Source organism: Microcaecilia unicolor, unplaced genomic scaffold (assembly GCF_901765095.1).
Source record: "Microcaecilia unicolor unplaced genomic scaffold, aMicUni1.1, whole genome shotgun sequence".
In the NCBI taxonomy this organism is placed as follows: domain Eukaryota; kingdom Metazoa; phylum Chordata; class Amphibia; order Gymnophiona; family Siphonopidae; genus Microcaecilia; species Microcaecilia unicolor.
In genome coordinates this window covers 464,366-488,335 of record NW_021963764.1, presented here as the reverse complement: position 1 = coordinate 488,335, position 23,970 = coordinate 464,366, and positions in this window count along the sequence as shown.

Here is a 23,970-nt window from a genome sequence, read left to right as displayed (position 1 = left end):
GCACCTGGGGAGGGGTGTCATTTCACCAGGGGGGGGTGCGCTGCACCCAGGGGGGGGGCACATCGGTGATCCGCCCCGGGTGCCATCCAGGCTAGGAACGCCACTGCATAAATTAGTTCAAAAAGAATCAATTCTTGAGACATACACTATAAAGGAAAGTTATAACTATAGAGTAAGAGACAGCAAATAAGATAATTTGGTTAATACTTATCTGATGGTTTCGCTGTTGTTCTTAAGCAATACAACTGCACCTGTTAGTGAAATTTCTGTTGTTAGTTTATGTTTAAATGTAAGTTTATGCAGCAAAAGAACCTAATGTGTTAACACCACCACATTTTCTATACCCCAAATTGGGTTTAAATAAACAACTAGTAACTTGTACTTACCATCTGTCTGGCTACTGGGTCTTAAAATCCTTTTAGTTTTCTTTCATCTCCCTAGTTTAGAACTTTGGAGACGAGGTTAGTTTAATTGTCTCTGAGCTCAGAGGTGAACTGCAAGCTTGAGGTGTTCGGTCATGGGTAATGGTAGAGTTTGAAGGGCCTTCTGAGACTCAGAAGCTACTAAAGGAAGAAGAAAGGAGTTGATAGGGAATAGAAGAAAGGAAGGGGAGAGAGGGAGGGGATGGAGGGAAGCGACAAAGAAAAAGAAGAAAGAGGGAAAGGAGGAAAGGAGGAGGCAGGGTTAAATATTGGATTTTGGGAAAACAATTGTAAATGGGGGGTGGGGGTAAAAGAAGATGGAAAGGGGATGGGAAGGGGAGGGGCTGATATATGAGAAGGAGGACAATAAAGGTGGGGGGGGGGGAGAGAGAGAGAAGGGGTGGAATCCAAAAGTCCTGTAAATTTAAAATATGAGAAACAAACTGAAACTCCCCCCCCCCTATAGATGTATAAAATAAAAATATAAGAATTATATCTGGGGAGCTAAAATATCTAATTGGGGGTCCTTTTACAAAGGTGTAAGAAAAGGTGGCCTCAGCGTGCCCTTGTCCCGCGCTCTATGGCCACTTTCTGCCACAACAGTATAATGGCCAATTTCCCATTTTTAAAGTTAATAGCCATGTGTTGCCTTTAAAACAAATTAGCATGTGGGCGCTAACTCATGCACCAATCTTGGGTAATCCATTAGCGATGCACTAACTGATCAGTGCTGTCATGCCCACTCTTCCCCAACATGCCACTCTGCCATAAAAATGAAACTGATTTGCGTGCGTTAATCTTAGACGTAGCGCAGAACCACTGGCTAAGCCCTAGGGCTTATCACAGCTTAGTAGAAGGACCTTCTATATCAATTCTCTAGAAATTGCAGTGCCGGAACGTGAGAAATGGATTGCTAATTAATTGTGCCACTTGATTTATTCGAATGTGCTTTTAACTCTAAGCCGTTCATAGGCTTGCGGAAACAGGAAACAGAGCTGAGAGAGAGAGAGAAGGGAAAACTGAACTAAGCACCGAGCCGAGCCTGCATGCTTTTTACCGCTGCTGCCGCTCTAACCCCGACGAGGTAAAATAGATGACTTTTAAAATTTGGAGGGAGGGAGCCTGGAACTCGATGGGAGGAGGCAGGGAACGAACTTCCGGTGGGTGAAATATTGGGTGTGCTCGAGCACCCATGGAGTCGGCGCCTATGCCGGTATGGTAATATCGACACAGCCCACTTACTTTGAATGGGCTGTGTCAGCATTGCTGCGTGGCTTTGCAAACAGAGGGGTTAGTATGTTCTTTGCGGGAAGTAATAGAGTGTGAGATGTGGGTGAGGGAGGCATGAAGGAACTAGGTAAGACAGCTGGAGATATGGGCTGGGTGAGGCCTGCATTGACTGGAAGGTGCCGTGGCCAGGAAGGTGAGGGAGGCAAGTGGACTGGGCTCATTTGGCACAAGAAGCTGTTTTATTCTTAATATCTTGCTGTGATCCTCTTATCCACTGGATTTGCTTGTTCCCACTCTCGATTATAGCTAACAGACCGTTTTCCACTGGAACAAGGCCTGTGTCGGGTCTTTCAAAAATTTGGGTACTTTGTCAATGAAATAGCGATTGCTTATTCCTGGCTGCTGGAAGTTATTTGGGTCCACCACCTACTTCATTCTCAAGGTGCTCTTTGCATAGCATTTCCCCCCCCCCCCCTTTTTTTGGAGTTTGGTTTCCGAGGACTCTGGAACAAGCTATGTCCAGTTACCCTATTGTTCTGGGAGCCTTAGGTGGCATTACACCAAGGCTGGCCAAACTTCTACAAAACCTTATCAATAGAAATCAAACAAAATAAAACATGGAAAAGAAAATAAGATGATACCTTTTTTATTGGACATAACTTAATACATTTCTTGATTAGCTTTCGAAGGTTGCCCTTCTTCAGATTTGCTTATTTCCGATCTGAGGAAGAAGGGCAACCTTCGAAAGCTAATCAAGAAATGTATTAAGTTATGTCCAATAAAAAAGGTATCATCTTATTTTCTTTTCCATGTTTTATTTTGTTTGATTTCTATTGATAACCTTTAAGAGTGGACTAACACGGCTACCACACCTCTCTACAAAACCTTGAAATTTCAGATTTGACAACAGTCGACTTGCAGAACACAGTTTTGCTTCGTTCAAGCTATATTTTACGAAGAGACCTGAATAATTCCTAAGCTTCTGAATGAAGCTTGAATTATTCAGTGATACCAGACAAATCTTTGTGTTATTTATCATGTATAAATGATAATAAATGAAGAATTGAAATGTCTGCTTACTGTAAAGTATGTGGGGGAACAAAGGAACAAGGGGGAAGCCAGGGAAGGTGAAGAACGGGAAGAGGAAATAGGAAATAGGAAATAGGAAGTTATGTCAGAGGGCGGGACACAGTGAGGGAAGGGCCAACGACGAGGCGATTTTCTTCTTTTTACAGCAGCGCTGCAGATGCGAGGTGCCACGCTGGGGTGGATGGAGCTGGAACCTGGTTGGCAGGTGGGGACTGCGTCGGGGTGGGCGCCACGCTGGGGGTGGACGGAGCTGGAACCTGATTGGCAGGTGGGGACTGCGTCGGGGGCGGGGGGGAAGGCGGTTCCATGCCAAGGGAGGGTGTGGATGGACGGAGCGGAGCACCCCCCCACCCGTTGACACCTGGGGCGGACTGCCCCCACCGCCCCGCCCTTGCTACGCCACTGCAGCAGTACATCCTAACTAAAGAAAATTGAAACAGTTTAATCCTATGTTTAAATCTGTTTATTATTATTATAGAAAATATGCAATACATAAATTCAACTGAGAACAGCACTAATACAACAAGCATCTGATAATGCCTGTCAACAACAAATTCTTTCTTTATCTGACCCTCAGTTCAGTGCTATAAAATGGATTTATTTACCACCTTTTTGAAAGAATTCACTCAAGGCGGTGTACAGTAAGAATAAATCAAACAAACATAAGCAATAGACAATTACAGTAATAAAAATATTCAAATAACAATACAAAGTATAGCATGGTATCCTACTTTTGATTGTTCAAAATCTATTGGGAACCACTGGTTAACTCTCTCTCTTTCTACACATATACCAGATGGTGATGGGCTATTCGTCTCACAGCATGTGAATATTGATCGTTAATTATTAACCCAGGACCTCAACGCTACCGAGCTTGGCTATTCAATATAGAATACTTGCTTCTTAGTTTTTAAGAGCGCCACCGCTTTATCTTTGGAGCCATGAACCTATCATCGGTCCTTATTCTTTTTATTTTATTGTGACGGGAGCACTGAGCGTTGGTAGCGTTGAGGTCCTGGGTTAATAATTAATGATCAATATTCACACGCTGTGAGATGAATGTCCTATCACCATCTGGTATATGTATAGAAAGAGAGATGGCATATTACTTACAATGTCAACACAAGATGTAATAGAACATTTTAATTGACAGTGTAGGGTAAAGCAAGGATGGAACATATAGATAGGTAAGAGAGTAAGAGGAGTTAGAAAGCAAGGTGGTAAGTAGTATCTAGCAAAAAAATAAAGCTTTTATCATCCCAACGGAGGATGGAATCTACATCACTGTGTCTCCAGGTGGGATTGAGCATGTGTTTTACAATGCCTCTGTTAATAGAATTGAGTCCTGTAAGGTAGCTTTTGCAGGAAGGGTGTGATGTGGTCTTGTCACTTGCAGCCTTCAGTCCTGCTGCAGCATTCTGAATTAGCATGACTGACAGAAGGCTGCACATGGCGTGACCACATCACACCCTTCCTGCAAAAGCTGCACTGGCTACAGGGATAAATTTTAAAACTGTTTGATTTTCAAGGTCCTCAGAGAAGATGGGCCAGAGTACTTAAAGAATAAGTTAGCCCTTTAAGCTCCTCTGAAAGATCATCATATCTGTACCCTCATCAAAAGAAATTGTTCAATGCGATATCCACCAACGAGACTTCTCGGGGAAGCCCCCGTGCTCTGGAATTTACTCCCAGAGGGACTACGTATAACTGGAGTCTACTTCTGCTTCAGGAAGCAGGTGAAAGCCTGGCTCTTCTCCCAAGCCTTTAATACATAGGGTGACTGACTAGACACTCCTTCTGGACTAGCCTGCTACACACACTGTATCTTACATCAGTTCCTTATCTCTTGCTTAACTATACAATGAACTTGCCTTGAGTTTAGCCAACCATCAAATTATCCCAACTGACTCTCTACCATGCATCATGTTCCCATCATATATTTGCTCTTGGTCCCTCAGCTATATGCTAATCCGTATTGTAGAAAATCTTTAGCATCATATCTGTTAGTTGAATGTTTTAATGCTGCTTATTAGGTGGATTGTTAATATTAAGCTAACATTGTATTATCTGGAGGGGCATTTTTGATAGAACGTCTAAGTCAGAATTTGGACGTTTTTACGTTTTACAAAAACGTCCAAATTCTGAACAGGAAATAAGGTCATTTTCTAAAAAGATAGATGTCTATCTTTTGTGTTCAAAAATACTATGGATGTTTTTTTTTGTTTTTTTTTTTGGGGGGGGGGGGGCATTAAAAAAACGTCCAAGTACAAAATGTCCAAAATCAAGCTATTGGGATGTAGGAGGAACCAGCATTTTTAGTAGACTGCTCCCCCTGACATCACAGGACAGCAATAGGGCACCCTAGGGGGCACTGCAGTGGACTTCATAAACTGCTCCCAGGTACACATCTGACCATTGCTCCCTTACCTTTGTGCTGAGCCCCCCAAAACTCACCCCAAACCCACTACCCCAACTGTACACCATTATCAAAGCCCTTACGGGTAAAGGGGGCACCTATATGTTGGTACAGTGGGTTTCTGGTGCATTTTGGAGGGCTCACAGTTTCCTTCACAAGTGCAACAGGTAGGGGGAGGTAGGAGCCTGGGTCCATCTGTCTGAAGTGCACTGCTCCTACTACTAAACTACTCCAGGGACCAGCATGCTGCTGTAATGGACCTGAGTATGACATCTGACGCTGGCATAGAGGCTGGCAAGTAATGTTCTTCATCACAATTTTGGGGGATGGGAGGGGGTTAGTGACCACTGGGGGAGTAAGGGGAGGTCATCCCTGATTCCTTCAAGTGGTCATCTGATCATTTGGGGCACATTTTTGTGCCTTATTCGTAATAAAAACAGGTCTAGCTCAAAACGTCTAAGTTTTAGTCCTGGACATTTTTCTTTTGTTCCATTATGGCTGAAAGATGTCTAAGTCTTAGGAACGCCCAAGTCCCACTTTCAACATGCCCCTGGTGCGCTCCCTTGAGATTTAGACGTCTTTCTGACTGACTTCAGAGAAAAACATCTAAAAAGAGGTTTCAAAAATACTGATTTGGATGTTTTTGTGAGATACATGTCGAAATGCAGACAGTACCGGAAGACTGGAGGGTAGCCAATGTTACTCCGATTTTTAAGAAGGGTTCCAGAGGAGATCCGGGAAATTATAGACCGGTGAGTCTGACGTCGGTGCCGGGCAAGATGGTGGAGGCTATTATTAAGAATAAAATTGCAGAGCATATACAAAAACATGGACTGATGAGACAAAGTCAGCACGGATTTAGTGAAGGGAAGTCTTGCCTCACCAATCTAATGCATTTTTTTGAGGGGGTAAGCAAACATGTGGACAATGGGGAGCCGGTTGATATTGTATATCTGGATTTTCAGAAGGCGTTTGACAAAGTGCCGCACGAAAGACTCCTGAAGAAATTGCAGAGTCATGGAATCGGAGGTAGGGTATTATTATGGATTAAGAACTGGTTGAAAGATAGGAAGCAGAGAGTAGGATTGCGTGGCCAGTATTCTCAGTGGAGGAGGGTAGTTAGTGGGGTCCCGCAGGGGTCTGTGCTGGGTCCGTTGCTTTTTAATGTATTTATAAATGACCTAGAGATGGGAATAACTAGTGAGGTAATTAAATTCGCCGATGACACAAAATTATTCAGGGTCGTCAAGTCGCAGGAGGAATGTGAACGATTACAGGAGGACCTTGCGAGACTGGGAGAATGGGCGTGCAAGTGGCAGATGAAGTTCAATGTTGACAAGTGCAAAGTGATGCATGTGGGTAAGAGGAACCCGAATTATAGCTACGTCTTGCAAGGTTCCGCGTTAGGAGTTACGGATCAAGAAAGGGATCTGGGTGTCGTCGTCGATGATACGCTGAAACCTTCTGCTCAGTGTGCTGCTGCGGCTAGGAAAGCAAATAGAATGTTGGGTGTTATTAGGAAGGGTATGGAGTCCAGGTGTGCGGATGTTATAATGCCGTATCGCTCCATGGTGCGACCGCACCTGGAGTATTGTGTTCAGTACTGGTCTCCGTATCTCAAAAAAGATATAGTAGAATTGGAAAAGGTACAGCGAAGGGCGACGAAAATGATAGAGGCTGAGAAGGCTAGGGCTTTTCAGCTTGGAGAAGAGACGGCTGAGGGGAGATATGATAGAAGTGTATAAAATAATGAGTGGAATGGATCGGGTGGATGTGAAGCGACTGTTCACGCTATCCAAAAATACTAGGACTAGAGGGCATGAGTTGAAGCTACAGTGTGGTAAATTTAAAACGAATCGGAGAAAATTTTTCTTCACCCAACGTGTAATTAGACTCTGGAATTCGTTGCCGGAGAACGTGGTACGGGCGGTTAGCTTGACGGAGTTTAAAAAGGGGTTAGATAGATTCCTAAAGGACAAGTCCATAGACCGCTATTAAATGGACTTGGAAAAATTCCGCATTTTTAGGTATAACTTGTCTGGAATGTTTTTACGTTTGGGGAGCGTGCCAGGTGCCCTTGACCTGGATTGGCCACTGTCGGTGACAGGATGCTGGGCTAGATGGACCTTTGGTCTTTCCCAGTATGGCACTACTTATGTACTTATGTACTTATGTCACTTTTTTTGAAAATGAGCCCCATAGTAACATAGTAAATGACAGCAGATAAAGACCTGAACAGTCCATCCAGTCTGCCCAACAAGATAAACACATTTTACATGGTATGTAATACTTTATATTTATACCCGAGTTTGATTTGTCCTTGTCATACTCAGGGCACAGACCATAGAAGTCTGCCCAACACTGTTCTTGTACTAAAAGTTCTGAAGATTCTGGAATCCTAAAGAGTTACAAGATTTCGGAATCCCAATTAGTAGCAACATTCCATGTAGAACCCCAAAGAGTAACATAGTAACATAGTAAATGACAGCAGATAAAGACCTGAATGGTCCATCCAGTCTGCCCAACAAGATAAACTCATTTTACATGGTATGTGATACTTTATACCCAAGTTTGATTTGTCCTTGTCATTCTCAGGGCACAGACCGTAGAAGTCTCTTGCACTAAAAGTTCTGAAGATTCTGGAATCCTAAAGAGTTACAAGATTCTGGAATCCCAATTAGTAGCAACATTCCATGTAGAATCCCAAAGAGTAACATAGTAACAAAGTAAATGATGGCAGATAAAGACCTTACGGTCCATCCAGTCTGCCCAACAAGATAAACTCATTTTACATGGTATGTGATACTTTTTATATGTATACCTGAGTTTGATTTGTCCTTGCCTTTCTCAGGGCACAGACCGTAGAAGTCTACCCAGCACTGTTCCTATACTGAAAGTTCTGAAGATTCTGGAATCCTAAAGAGTTACAAGGTTCTGGAATCCCAATTAGTAGCAACATTCCATGTAGAACCTCAAAGAGTAACATAGTAAATGACTGCAGATAAAGACCTTATGGTCCATCCAGTCTGCCCAACAAGATAAACTCATTTTACATGGTATGTGATACTTTATACCCAAGTTTGATTTGTCCTTGCCATTCTCAGGGCACAGACCGTAGAAGTCTCTTGTACTAAAAGTTCTGAAGATTCTGGAATCCTAAAGAGTTACAAGATTCTGGAATCCCAATTAGTAGCAACATTCCATGTAGAATCCCAAAGAGTAACATAGTAACAAAGTAAATGATGGCAGATAAAGACCTTACGGTCCATCCAGTCTGCCCAACAAGATAAACTCATTTTACATGGTATGTGATACTTTATATGTATACCTGAGTTTGATTTGTCCTTGCCTTTCTCAGGGCACAGACCGTAGAAGTCTACCCATCTATCTTCTTGTACTAAAAATTCTGCAACTAACGTCGAAGCCCCTTAAAATTTACACTCCAGCCCATCCATATCTATTCAGTCACGATTAGGGCGTAGACCGTAGAAGTCTGCCCAGCACTGGTTTTACATCCCAATTACCGGCGTCGCCACCCAAATATTCCGCTAAGATTCCATGGATCCATTCCTTCTAAACAGGATTCCTTTGTGTTTATTTGAATTCCATTACCGTTTTCATCTCCACCACCTCCTGTGGGAGGGCAGTCCATGTAACCACCACCCTCTCCATGAAAAAATAGTTCCTCACTTACTTCTGGTATTTGAATTCCAGTGCTGTTAAATGTGTATATTTTTGTTACTGTTTTACAGTAGTTCTATTATTAGATTTCAGTTTACTTTTTTCAAGTTTACCTGTTATTGTATTTGTTTATTCTGGGTTATTTTACTATTGTTTTGCTGTTAACAAAATTGTAAGTGTGATGTTAAACTGTACCTGCCGTACATCGCCTTGGGTGAATCTCTTCATTAACGCAGTTAGTATATCCAAAGAAATAAATACAGCTTCCAGGTTCTATCATTCTAGTTTTAATCTTCCTTTTCCCTATATATAAAAACTGACAGGGGCATTGAATCACATGGATTACATTAGAAGTATTGCAATCGGAATGATGATTGATATGGAAAATGTGCTTAGTGACGGGACGAATGAACCGAGAAAGCTCCCAGGAGTATTGGCAAACTGTACAATTACCACATTTGAAGGGACCCTGCTGTGTGTGGTAGAAAGCCTGAGGATTGCAGAGTGCACAGGTGTTTCGACTTCCCTCTTGAATGCAATGGTCAGTTTTTTGTCTTTAAAACATTCAAGCCCCTTCTACAACACACCATTTTTCTCTAATGATTTTCTGTATTTCTTGTGCTAAATGAGAAAACTTTAGAGTACAGACAATCCCATGCTCATTTTTTTGCTTTTTTTGTTCCCCGGAGTGGTTTTTCTCTCTACCTTTTTTTTTGCTTTACATATCCCTTGTGTTTGCATTTACTGGGATAGAAAGATTTAATACTTGAGGCTATCATGCTTTCAGCTCGTTTTTCAAACTCATCAAAAGATTTACTCAATCTCTAGAGCTGCAAAAACTGACAGTATGGCAGGTTGCTTTTCAGTACCTAGGTTTTTTTGATCAAAATATTCAAGTAAGCGATAGATGTATGGTCATATTGCATTTTAAATTTTAAATTAGCATCCCTAGTGTTTGACTATGTGTGGAAAATCTATAGTTGTGTTAAGCCAGCTTTTCATAAAAGGAAGATGTAATCTATATATCTTCTATACACAGATACTTGTCTATCTCTCAGCCTGTTCCCCCCACCCCCAGCAGAGAGACCCTTAGCTTTCTCTCCCTCCCCTACTGCACAGATACCCAGCTCTCTCTTTCCCTCCATCCCTGTGACACAGACACCGAACTCTTACTCATTCTCCCCCACCATGTCGCTCTCAGCACTCTCTTGTTTTCTCCCCTCCCCCAATGTTGCACAGTGAAACCCAGCTCACTCTCCCCTTCTGCCCCCCATATCACACATACACCCAGCTCTCTCCCTCTCCCCCTTCCCCCATGGCACACAGACACCCAAGTCTTACTCATTCTCCTCCCCCCCCCCTCACAGCACACAGTCACCCAGCACTCTTTTGTCCTCCCCCCTCCCACTGTTGCACAGAGAAAGCTCTCTTTCCCCCTATACCACCTGGTAACCCTGGCCCAGTGCTTACAAGTGGAAGACAAGGAGACCACTGCACTTCAGGCCACATCCTCACCCTCTGCTGCACTGAATGCAAAATTTAAACCACGTGCATCAAAGGTACAACAGTGTGGGGCAGGGGTAAGGGGGTGGAAGAGTAGAGCCTACCTGCTTTCTGCAGATCCAGCTGAGCTGCTCAAGTGTTCTTCTGGAGAAACTCAAGTGCCAGGTCTGATTTTTTAGTTAGGCAAACACAGCAGGAGTGACACGAAGGATGATGCAGAAAAGACACGTCCAGTGGACTGAAAAGTTCACATCAGGTGCTTTTTTTAAGAACAAGTGGACTCGACACAAGTCGTGTTTCGGCCGTAGAGGCTGCCTCAGGAGTCCCTGTAAGTTGCAGTTGTATGGAAAATAGCGTACTGCAAATCACAAAAATACAAGTTCACAACATCGCAGCTGAATAGCAGCAAAACAGCAGCGACGTTGTGCTACATTACTCCAGTGTTTTTACATAATTCTCTGAGGACTTGTATTTTCGTGATTTGCAGTACGCTATTTGCATACAACTGTCAGGGATTGAGCTGACGTCTGTAGCTGCAGGCGTCAGAAGCCAAGATCTACTTAACCCTACCTCTCCCTACAACCTTTGCTTTAGCGTTTGATTCCTGTCAGCTGAAGCCTGCTTCCCTTTCTCTCAGTCTGTGCTGTGGCACGCTGTGTGTTTGTTGAAGTCTGCCTACTCTCCTTGGAGCTTGTAGGTTCTGTGTTTGCTGGGTGTTCCTAGCGTGAGCTTGATTGTTTCACTACCCTGCACCTGAGTCTGTTCCCTGCTTCGCTGGTGTAGTGTTGTCTGTGGTAAGCTTGTCCGTTCTATCATTCCAGTCTGTTTGTTTAAGTTTCCCTTTCCTCTGTGTAACCCTTTATGTGCTGGGCTTAGTATTTGCCTGCTGTTGTCCTGCCTCTGTTGGCTGCCTCCCTATCCTTGTATTGCTCCTGTTTGTTTGTTTAAGTTTTCCTTTGTTTGCCTTACCTTTGTCTGCCGTATAAGCCCTGCTTCCTGCAGTTTGGTGTCTCAGAAGCAGCCTTTCCCTTTAGCTTGATTTTTCCATTTGTTTGCTGAGTCTGTCTCCTGATTATTGCTCCTTATCTGATCTGTGTATGTTAAGGCAACTTTCTCTGTTACCTTCCCTTTACCCTTGTGTGTTGTGGGGCCAGCCTTGTGCATTCCTGTGTATGGATTCCTTCTACCTTGAGCGCTATGTGGCACAACCTTGTGAATTCCTATAAGCAGCTTTCCTTTACCCTTGTGTGTTGTGGGGCCAGCCTTGTGCATTCCTGTGTATGGATTCCCTCTACCTTGAGCGCTGTGTGGCACAGCCTTTGTATTCCTATAAGCAGCTTCCCTTTACCCTTGTGTGTTGTGGGGCCAGCCTTGTGCATTCTTGTGTGTGGATTCCCTTTACCCTTGTGTGCTGTGTTGCGCTGCCTTGTGTATTCCTATAGCTGGCTTTCCCTTACCTTTGAGTGCTGTACAGTACAGCCTAGAGTATTCCTTTGAGGGGCTTCCCTTATCCTTGTCGGCCGTGTGGCACAGCCTTGTGTATTTCTAAAGCAGCTTCTGTCTGTCGCCCTTTCCCTTCTGTCTCTAGCTACCGCTGTGTGCGTTGTTTGTGCTCCAGTCCACTGGGGGAACCCTCGTTGTTCTTTCTCCATTCCCACTGTATGACTTGGTTCCTGTTCGGCTGTAAGGCCTGCATGCTTGGACTGCGTATGAGTGGGTTCCCGTTCGGCCGTGAGGCCCGCCTGAGAGCTCTATCTCCCTTTTTCTGGTGGTGCTAGTTGTTTGTCCTGTGTGTGCGGGGCTTGGTGGCTGGAGTTGTGTGTAGCACCTGTTTGGTCTACCCTAGGCCTTGGCCAAGATCTTTCCTAGCCTTGATCTGGGCTCAAGGGCTCATGAACAGATTAACAGCACCATACTCTTGTACCTTTGATGCACATGGTTTAAATTTTGCAATGGTCCATCTAACCCAGTATCCTGTTTCCAAAAGTGTCCAATCCAGGTCACAAGTACCTGTCAGAAACCCAAATCGTAGCAACACTCCATACTACAAAGCCCAGGGCAAGCAGTTGCTTCCCCATGTCTGTCTCAATAGCAGACTATGGACTGTTTTTCCAGGAACGTGTCCAAACCATTTTTAAACCCAGATATGCTAACTGCTGTTACTACATTCTCAGGCAGAAAGTTCCAGAGCTTAACTATTCATTGAGTGAAAAAATATTTCCTCTTATTTGTTTTAAAGGTATTTCCATGTAACTTCCTTGAGTGTCCCCTAGTCTTTGTACTTTTGGAATGAGTAAAAAATCGATTTACTTCCACTCGTTCTACACCAGTCGGGATTCTGTAGACTTCAATCATATCTCCCTCATCTGTCTCTTTTTTCCTAAGCTTCATTTGTTGACTCCAGATATATTGTTAAGGAGGTATTTAAAGGAGGTATTACGGCTCTCTGACCCCGATTCTGGTGCCTCTTTGAAACGTTTCCATGTACCTGGACATTTCTCTGGGGAACAGAGTTCTGAAGGAATATGGTTGAGACCAGTGCTGTGAAGAGCATTGACCTTACTGTTTTTTACAAGATTCGCAAGATACTATTTTCTCTCCAGACACCCTGTGAGTTACCTTTTCTGCAGAGGAAGAAAAATGATTGGTTTTTAAGATCTATTTCAAATTTAAGGAGGTTTTCTTTTGTGGAAACCGAGTAGAGGTGTTTCTGGGTGTTTAGGGGTAGTTTTTAAGGCACATTAAGGTCTTAACATGCGTTATTTGTGCCTTAATCCATGTTAAAGGACAATAATATACATTATATGAACTGTAACAAATGTAAAAATAAGTTACTGCAGGATACACAGTATTGAGTGCCAAAGCATACAAATGGATGCAAACCACCTTGTTATTATGTAAATTGAATAATGCAGTTGGCAGTGAACACTGTAAGTTGTGTCATTCCTGAAAAATGTTGCCAGCTGAGAGTTGGGGTTATTTTTCCTGGCTGGGTGCAGTGGGTCACCAAGCCGTAGACCAGAGCTTCTGGTTGCTTCTTAAAGGGGCTGATGCTTGAAATCAGGAGCTGCCCTTGATGCCCCTAAATCACACCTAGAACCCCCCCCCCCCCAATCAGTTCCCTCACCCTAAACACCCCCCTGTTTGGATCTGGTATGACAGGAATTTTTCCTTATCATTTCTTTTCTTTTGTTCTTATTTCTCTAAGGTTTTCCTTCCTCTCTGTAAAATGGGTTAGTTCTTTTTCTTGATCTATCTTGAAATTTTTTGGTCCTTTTCCATTTCTTGAGTAATTCACATTAAGATTTTTAACCCCTCCCCTTGCTACACCCCCACCATGTACCCTAATCATTTCTTTGTGTGGATCTGAAATTGTCAATTGCGGTGTATCGTGTATGGGGGTATGATGGGGTGCCTGCACTCCCTCACTGGGACACCTCAATGAAGCTGAGCTAGTTGGCGTAGCCAGGAGGGTGGTGGCCTCACTGAGACTGTGACGCTCTGTCAGGGACAAGGGGCAAAGAAAGATTAAATGAACTTAAAGAAAAAGACTCTTGTTTACTTTTTTTTTCCCAAGATTTTTTATTGGTTTTAATATAATGCATACAGTACATAACAGTAACCAAAAAAGGTAAAATATGGAAATACATAGTAGTGAAAACTTTATCCTGTCTATGAAGTGAACAGGCTGTACACACTTGTAAATACCAATAAAGTGTTTGTGGTTTACTTTCACCTCTGAGTGACTATAATGTGGAGGGGCATAATCGAATGGGGTCAACCATCTCTAAGGGCACCCATCTCTAAGGACGTCCCGGCGAAGGGGCGGGGAAACCCGTATTATCGAAACAAGATGGGCGTCCATCTTTCGTCCCAACATTTAGGTTGACCTTAGAGATGGTCGTCCTTAGGTCGTTTTTAGAGATGGTCATCCCCGGTTTTCGGCCATAATGGAAACCGAGGACGCCCATCTCAGAAACGACCAAATCCAAGCCATTTGGTCGTGGAAGGAGCCAGCATTTGTAGTGCACTGGTCCCCCTGACATGCCAGGACACCAACCAGGCACCCTAGGGGGCACTGCAGTAGACTTCAGAAATTGCTCCCAGGTGCATAGCTCCCTTACCTTGGGTGCTGAGCCCCCCAACCCCTCCAAAACCCACTCCCCACAACTGTACAAAACTACCATAGCCCTAAGGGGTGAAGGGGGGCACCTACATCTGGGTGCAGTGGGCTTCGGGTGGGTTTTGAAGGGCTCCCATTTACCAGCACAAGTGTAACAGGTAGGGGGGATGGGCCTGGGTCTGCCTGGGTGAAGTGCACTGCACCCACTAAAACTGCTCCACGGACCTGCATACTGCTGTCAGGGAGCTGGGTATGATATTTGAGGCTGGCAAAAAAAAAATTTAAGTTCTTTTTTTAGGGTGGGAGGGGGTTGGTGACCACTGGGGGAGTAAGGGGAGGTCATCCCCAATTCCCTCTGGTGGCCATCTGGTCAGTTCGGACACCTTTTTGAGGCTTGGTCGTGAAAAAAATGGACCAAGTAAAGTCGGCCAAGTGCTTGTCAGGGATGCCCTTCTTTTTTCTATTATCGGCCGAGGACGCCCATCTGTTACGCACGCCCCAGTCCCTCCTTCACTACACCTCCGACATGCCCCCGGGAACTTTGGTCATCCCCATGACGGAAAGCAGTTGAGGGCGCCCAAAATCGGCTTTCAATTATGCCGATTTGGGCGACCCTGAGAGAAGGACGCCCATCTCCAGATTTGTGTCTGAAGATGGGCGCCCTTCTCTTTTGAAAATAAGCCTGATAGTAACATAGTAAATGACGGCAGATAAAGACCTTCATAACTATGTTGTTTGAATGTTCTAATACTTACTACTAAACGCATTTCATTTGTGTTATGCTGACATTGTGAGTATCATATCTGTATTGTATGTCTGCCCAAGAGGCTCCTGGCTATTTAAGTTGCTTTTCCAGAGCTAACCATGAATGTTCAGCAGCACTTAACTGGTTAGTATTGATGAATACCCACGGCTAGCGGCTAAGCCAAAACCAGAACATAAGAGTAGCCATACTGGGTCAGAACAATGGTCCATCAAGCCAAGTATCTTGTTTCCAACAGTGGCCAATCCAGGTCAAATACCTGGCAGAATACCAAAGAGTAGCAAAATTCCATGTAGAACCCCAAAGAACAGCAACATTCTGGAATCATAAAGAGTAAAAAGATTCTGTGCAAAATCTCAAAGAGTAGCAACATTCCTTGTAGAACCCTAGATTTTGGAATCCTAAAGAGTAGCAAGATTCCATGCAGAATCTCAGAGAGTAGCAACATTCCATGTAGAACCCTAAAGAATAGCAAGATTCTGGAATCCTAAAGAGTAGCAAGATTCCATGGAGAATCTCAAAGAGCAGCAACATTCAATATAGATCCCCAAAGAATAGCAACATTCTGGAATCCTAAAGAGTAGCAAGATTCCATGCAGAATCTCAAAGAGCAGCAACATTCAATATAGAACCCCAAAGAATAGCAACATTCTGGAATCCTAAAGAGTAAAAAGATTCCGTGCAAAATCTCAAAGAGTAGCAACATTCCATGTAGAACCCTAAAGAATAGCAAGATTCTGGAATCCTAAAGGATAATAAAAGTCCATGCAGAATCTCAGAGTAGCAACATTCTCAATATAGAACCCCAAAGAATAGCAAGATTCTGGAATCCAGGTCACAAGTATCTGGCAGAAACCCACTTAGTAGCAACATTCAATATAGAACCCCAAAGAATAGCAAAATTCTGGAATCCTATAGCAAGATTCCGTGCAAAATCTCAAACAGTCGCAACATTCCATTTAGAATCCCAATGAACAGAAAGATTCTGGAATCCTAAAGAGTAACAAGATTCCATGCAGAATCTCGAACAGTAGCAACATTCAATGTAGAACCCCAAAGAATAGCAAGATTTTGGAATCCAGGTCACAAGTACCTGGCAGAAACCCACTTAGTAGCAACATTCCATGGTACCAATCCCAGAGCAAGCAGTAGCTTCCACATGTCTGTCTTATTAGCAGATTATGGACAACTTCTCCAGGAACTTGCCCAAACCTTTTTTAAACCTAGGTATGCTAACCGCGGTTACTACATCCTCCGACAACAAGTTCCAGAGCTTACCTATTTGTTGAGTGAAAAAATATTTGCTCTTATTTTTTTAAAAAGTACTTCCATGTAATTTATATTGAGTGTCCCCTGGTCTCTGTACTTTTTGATAGAGTGAAAAGTCGATTTACCTCCACTCGCCCACCACTCAGGATTTTGTAGACCTCAAGCATGTCCCCCCTCAGCTGTCTCTTTTCCAAGCTGAAGATCCCCAACCTCTTTAGTCTTCAGTTTACTTGTGGACATTCTGGGGACGGAGTCAGCACATGTGGTTAAGAACCGATATTCCACTGCGGTTCATCTTATCCAGAGGTTTTACTGGGCGACATACAACCGGATATTCAATGCCAGTGCTCGGACATGGCTGGCATTGAATATCTGGGGATACAGCTGGCGGCAGACGCAAAAATGCTGAGCATCGCTGGCTGAATTAGAAAAGGTACAGAGAAGGGCGACGAAAATGATAAATGGGATGGGATGATTTCCCTATGAGGAAAGGCTGAAGCGTCTAGGGCTCTTCAGCTTGGAGAAGAGATGGCTGAGGGGAGATATGATAGAGGTCTATAAAATAATGAGTGGAGAGGAACGGGGGAGAAGTGAAATCGTTTGTTTACTCTTTCCAAAAATACTAGGACTAGGGGGCATGCGATGAAGCTACAAAGTAGTAAATTTAATACGAATCGGAGAAAATGTTTCTTCACTCAACATGTAATTAAACTCTGGAATTCATTGCCAGAGAATGTGGTAAAGGCAGTTAGTGTAGCAGGGTTTAAAAAAAAAGGTCTGGATGGCTTCCTAAAGGAAAAGTCCATAGACCATTATTAAATTGACTTGGGGAAAATCCACTGCTTATTTCTGGAATTAGCAGCATAAAATATATTGAACTTTTTTGGGATCTTGCCAGTCATTTGCGACCTGGATTGGCCACTATTGGAAACAGGATGCTGGGCTTGATGGACCTTTGGTCTTTCCCAGTGTGGCAGTACTTATGTATATCGGACGGTGACTGCCCTTCCATGCTGCGTATTATCATATATCATTTGTGTTCTGCTGACATTTATCATATTTCTGTTATATGATTGTGTTATAATGCTGTTAAGTGTTTATATTTCTCACAGTTTGTGTTAGTCTCCAAGTTATTTCTGTTTATATTTGGTCATTTTAGTATTTTTATGTAAGTTTTATGTCAAACTGTACATAATGTACACTGCCGTGGGTGAATCTCTTAATAAAGGTGGTTATTAGATCAAAATAAAATAAAATGTATAAATATTACCATTTCCAGACTTTTAAAATAAGCCCAATAGATGCCTGTGTGTCTTTATGAAACCTGGTAAAAGTGTATCATATCAGTTACATATACATTTTAGCAAATACTCCGATAGGGGAAAATCTATAAATAGTGGAAAAGAATCAGTACGAGGTGTGAGCTCTTTATAGAATTGTGCTTAAAGCCGATTCCCATGCTTAACTTTGGATGCCAGACTTACGCCTGCTGAAACCTGGTGTAAATGGTGTAAATGCTGGTGCAAAGTTATGCACGTTGAGCCAAGCGCATGACTTTTTGGAATGCCCCTGACACCCCACCCCATGGCCACGCCCCCTGTTCAGTTCCTCACTAGTAGGATTAGACGCCATTCTTTGTACAATAGCGCACAATTAACTTCAGTATCTGGTTGTTTGCGCACAATTATTGACGATAATTGGCTCACTACCAATTCATTTGCACATGCATCTCAAGAGCGTGCTTAAATTTTAATGCGCAAATCCACGCGCCATATATAGAATCCAGGGGGGTTGTGTGTGGTTCCACTCGCAGTCCGTAGAAATGACGCACCTGGGCACATCACGTGGTTGTCCACCCATTCCCTCCTTCCCAGTGATTCACAGACCCAGAAAGCCCTCATGGAAGCTACCTATCTCTGCTCTGAGCAGAGGAACTGGGACCAGTCCATTCTGAGATTATATGATTCTCCTGCTACAGGCCGCTGATATCACGAGCACATGTGTCCATCGCTGTGACCTCCTCAGGCTGATGATGGATCCCCCTTCCTCTTGCAGCGGTGTACGTTTATACGCTCGTATGGAGTAAATTTATAAAAGACCTTTTACACATAAAAATCATCCCCATAAATTTAATCAGCTGCCTCTTGGCTCTACATAGTTCAGAGTCTGCGATTCTGAAGGAAGTTTGTCCCTCAGGCACTGTTGCTTTTATTTAGTTTTGTTTAAATGTTGCGGATGGTGGTGTCATGCTTATTATTTGTTGTTTGATTTATTAGTACAATGTTCCTCTTAATCAACCTACAAGAACAGCATGATGGGTAATTGAAATATGAGGTGTTCTAAAACTGATTTATTGTACACCCCACAGACATAATTCCAACAAATATCTCATTTGATCCAACATATTTTTAATGTTCAGCTGGACAGGTTATATCTTTCAGTACTAAATGATTTAAATGTGTATGCAAATGAAGCCCAGCTAGCTACAAAATTTGTACTATGATTTCTCTGGTTTTATCACCTTACCAAGGAACTAACTCTAAAAAGGGGAGCATGCACTAGGTTTAATTTTAACTCCTGCAATTTCTCAGAGTTTGCATGTGATTTAACAACTTTGAAAAGTTTTGTGTCGTCTTCAGATTTGATCACCTCACTTGTCGTTGTCGTTTCCAGATTATTTGTAAATATGTTCAATTGCACCGATCCCTGTGGCACTCCACTATTCACCCTCCTCCACTGAGAGAATTGGCCAGTTCCTAACCCACACCTATCCCATGTTCAGTACATAAGCACTGCCATACTGGGAAAAGACCAAGGGTCCATCAAGCCCAGCATCCTGTCTCTGACAGCGGCCAATCCAGGCTTCAAGAACCCGGCAAAAAAAAAAAAATTTAATAATGTTCAATGGACTTTTCCTTCAGGAATCTGTCCAAACCCCCCTTAAACTCTGTAAGGCCAGCCGCTGCCACCACATTCTCCAGCAACGAGTTCCAGAGTCTAACTACACGCTGAGTAAAGAAAAGCTTTCTCCTATTTGTTTTAAATCTATCATATTCTAGCTTCATCTTGTGTAAACAAACGCTTCACATCTGTCGGCTCTACTCCGCTCATTATCTTGTAGACTTCTAGCATATCACCCCTCAGCCGCCTTTTCTCCAAGCTGAAGAGCCCTAACCTTCTCAGCCTTTCCTCATAGGGAAGTCGTTCCATCCCTTTTATCATTTTCGTCGCCCTTCGCCCTTCTCTGCACCTTCTCCAATTCCTTTTACCTCGCTGCTGCAAAAAGTGCCCTTAGTGCGCCTATCTGCGGGTTTTTTTCCACATGCTAAGGTCATTGTTACCACAACCGTAAAAATGAACTTTCAGTATTTTTTTGTATTAATAGCACTAATGTTGCAACATTAAAACATTTTACCACATCAGCACTTACTGCCATAATGACTCACCCGCTATTCCTGCGCTAACCGGTTAGAAAGTGGTAACGTGGCTGTGATAACTGATTAGCAGAGGAATGCCCACTTTCCACTCTCTGACATGCCCCTGAAAAAATATTTTTTAGCTTGCGCTAATTTGCCAGTTACCATAGGACACCTGAGCGCCAGGGCTGCCGAGAGACTAGGCCGGGCCCGGGGCAAGGCCACCCCAACTCCGCCGCTGCAGTCCCCGGTCTCACTTGCCTGCCTCCACGGCTACGGGCCCCTGCATTCGAAGCAGCAGTCGCAGATCTCCTCTGTTCTGGCCTTCCCTCCCTGTGTCCTGCCCTTGTCTGATGTAACTTCTGGTTTCCACGAGGGCAGGACACAGGGAGGTAAGGCCAGAAGAGAGGCGATCTATGACTGCCGTTTTGAATGCAGGGGGCCTGGAGCCGAGGAGGCAGGCAGGTGAGACTGGGGACTGCAGCGCCAGCGGCCTGTCCCTGGCGCCGGGCCCCCCTTGGAGGCCCGGCCCGGGGAATTTTGCCACCCCTGCCCCCCCTCTCGGCGGCCCTGCTGAGCGCATCCTGCATTACGCTATTTGAAGCTGTATTAGGTGTGGGTCAGAACCTAAAAGAACCCCTTAATTCTTGTATTAGTTCCTATCATTTGGCCCTGGCACTTGATGTCAGATATCCCTGGAACCCTTTTTAAAAACTGGCAGGTTACAGATTACTAATATTAGTTCTGCAATTTCCTTTTTGAGTCCTTTCAGTATGCCATCCAGTCCAGGTGATTTATTGCTCTTTAGATGGTTGATTCGGCCTGTGACATCTTCCGGGTTCACCAAGATTTGTCTGTTCCTCCTTATTGTCACCTTTAAACACCATTTCTGGACAGGTATATCCCATATATCCTCCTCAGTTAAGACCAAAGCAAAGAATTCATTCAGGGCCTCTTTTACAAATCCTTGCTAGCGACTCCTACACGGCAAATGAGAGGAAGCCTATAGGCATTGAATGGGTTTCCTCTCATTTACCGCAGAGGAATTGCTAGTGTGGCTTTGTAAAAGAGGGCCCTGAGTCTCTCTGCTATGGACTTGGTCCTCCCTGATGCCCCTTTCACTCCTTTATGATCTTTTTATTTTTTCATCAAAACCAAACAAAGAAGATAATCTTTGCACAACAAACAAACATTGCACAATCATAGTGAGTAAAACAGAAGAACAACATCATATACGGAGTTAAAAATAATTATTTGAGACCAGCCATAGAGAGGGAGCGAAGATAACAGTACTAACAAACCGATATACTCATATCACCCCTCTCCTCAAGTCACTTCACTGGCTTCCGATCAGATACCGCACACAGTTCAAGCTTCTCCTACTCACCTACAAATGCACTCGATCTGCAGCCCCTCCCTACCTCTCGACCCTCATCTCCCCTTACGTCCCTACCCGTAACCTCTGCTCTCAAGACAAATCCCTCCTTTCAGTACCCTTCTCCACCACCGCCAACTCTAGGCTTCGCCCTTTCTGCCTCGCTTCACCCCATGCTTGGAACAAACTCCCTGAGCCCATACGCCGGGCCCCCTCCCTACCCATCTTCAAATCATTGCTCAAAGCCCACCTCTTCAATGTCGCCTTCGGCACCTAACCACTTTACCTCTATTCAGGAAATCTAGACTGCCCCAACTTGACATTTCGTCCTTTAGATTGTAAGCTCTTCTGAGCAGGGACTGTCCTTATTTGTTAATTTGTACAGCGCTGCGTAACCCTAGTAGCGCTCTAGAAATGTTAAGTAGTAGTAGTAGTAAAATAGGCAGCAAAGTCCTACATTTTTTATTCATTGATTTTATTTATTTATTGCATTTGTATCCCACATTTTCCCACCTATTTGCAGGCTCAATGTGGCTTACATAGTACCGTCAAGGCGTTTGCCCAGTCGGTTGATAACAAATACAAGGGTGTGTAGTGATCGAATGAGGCAAATGTGGAGGGTCGGAAGTGATGAAGATTGTGTGTTGTCCAGTGCGATCATTAGGCATGCTGTGCTTTGGGTGAAGAGGTTTACGTAGGGTAGTTGGGATGGGCCTTTTTGAAGAGGTTTGTTTATTTATTTATTGTACTTGTATCCCACATTTTCCCACCTATTTGCAGGCTCAGTGTGGCTTACAGCGTGTTGCTATGACATTGTCATTCCGGAATATCAGATACAGTTAGTAGTGTGCAGAGATTAAATAAGGGAAAAAAGAGGAAGTGATTAGGCGAGTGATAGTAGAAGTGGATTTTCATAATGGGTTGGGTTGGTAAAGTGGATCAGTGAAGCTGATCATAGTCTTCAAACACTTGGAATCAAACTCATCCAGAAACCTGAACAGAGGCATTTTTCTTTGAATTCAAAAATAACCTCAGCTGCTTTGCGTCCCCAAAATGTTGGGGCTGTTTTACAACGCTGTAGGAAAAGGGACCCTGTGGTGCCGTCAGTGTGTGGATTTTACCGCAGCGGGTTTTTATTTTAAAAAAGGAAATGCCTGTATGGTAAGTACAAACTTGCCCTTTTCACCTCATATTTAGGAGGTATTAAGGGCTCCTGCACTAACCCAGTGGTAAAGATAAAACAAAAATTCAGGTCACACCGGAAGTGGCGCATGGTGGGGGCGACACTACCACCGGCCATAGCCGCCGAGAGGGGGGGCATGGGGTACAAAATTCCCCAGGCCCGGGCCTCCAAGGGGGGCCCGGCGCCGCAGTCCCACCCGCCCTCCGTTGTCGACTGTCTGCCACCGGGCTGGGCCCCCTGCATTGAAATCACAGCGCCTCTCACCTCTGTGTGAAAGCGCTGCAGGCAGCAGGGCAGCAGATTGCCTCCCTTCGGGCCTTCTTCCCTCCCTGTCTCCCACCTTCATCTGATGTAACTTCCGCGAGGGCAGGACACTAGGAGGGAAGGAGGCCCGAAGGGAGGCGATCTGCTACCTGCAGCGCTTTCACACGGAGGTGAGAGGCACTGTGATTTCAATGCAGGGGGCCCGGCCCGGTGGCGAACGGAGGGGGGTGGCGGCAATGACCTCGGGGGGGGGGGGGGGGTGGAGGGGGGAGCGGCGGCGACCTCGGGGGGGGGGGGCGCCTTGTCCCGGGTCCAGCCCAGTCTCTTGGTGGCCCTGCCACCGGCTCCTATGGCAGGCTGGTGGCAGTGCCGGATTGGTGCACAGCAAGGCCGCGGTAGCTGTTCCGTGGCACTGTAAAAAGCCCTTAAATAAGACACTTCAAAAGGAACATGCAAGAGGAATGATCCTCCCAGGAGTAACGGTTCTTGTTTCAGCAGAAGAAAGTGTACGTCTTTCTTGTGACTGCTTGCACACATCTGGGAAAATCCGAAAATACCACTTGCTGTTATTGCAGGGTTTTTGTTTTTAATTCAGTGTGCAGTACGCTCATCAAACCAAATCTTTTTCACCTCCAAAATGCTCGTTTGTGATACTGAGCTGTACAGGGTTTCTGACTACAGGTTTAGGAAAAGCTAGTAACTCAGGCAGACACTTTAAAACCCAGCCCCCCCTACCTCACACTCACCCATCCCAATTTTCTATATAATCTACCCACTCCTTCAGTTAGGTATCCTTCTCTCTAATTATCTCATTGTCATAACAGCTGCTGATCCAATAATAACAATTCCCCCCAAATTCAAGCCATTTAACTGGTCAAACACAGCCGCTGACCAGTTAAAAAGCATATTGGCGCCTTATTGCTAATATTCAGCGGTAAATAACCGAGTATCTCTGCTGAAAACTTAAGCAGAAATAATAAAAATGGCAAATTTCATGGGAAGGATCTGCGACATATCAATTCAGAAGAGTGGCAGAAACAAAACTGCAGAGCTGAGGAGACCATTGCATGTGGGAAGGGCTGAAGTTTAATTTAGGTTCTGAGCCCTGGCACCATCAGATCATGTCACCCACATGTGACTCAACCCAAAAGAAGCTTATTCTTTGATATAATAAGAATAATACTAGGCTAAACAGATTATGGTTTTTCAGCTTGAAAAAAAGATGACAAAGACAGG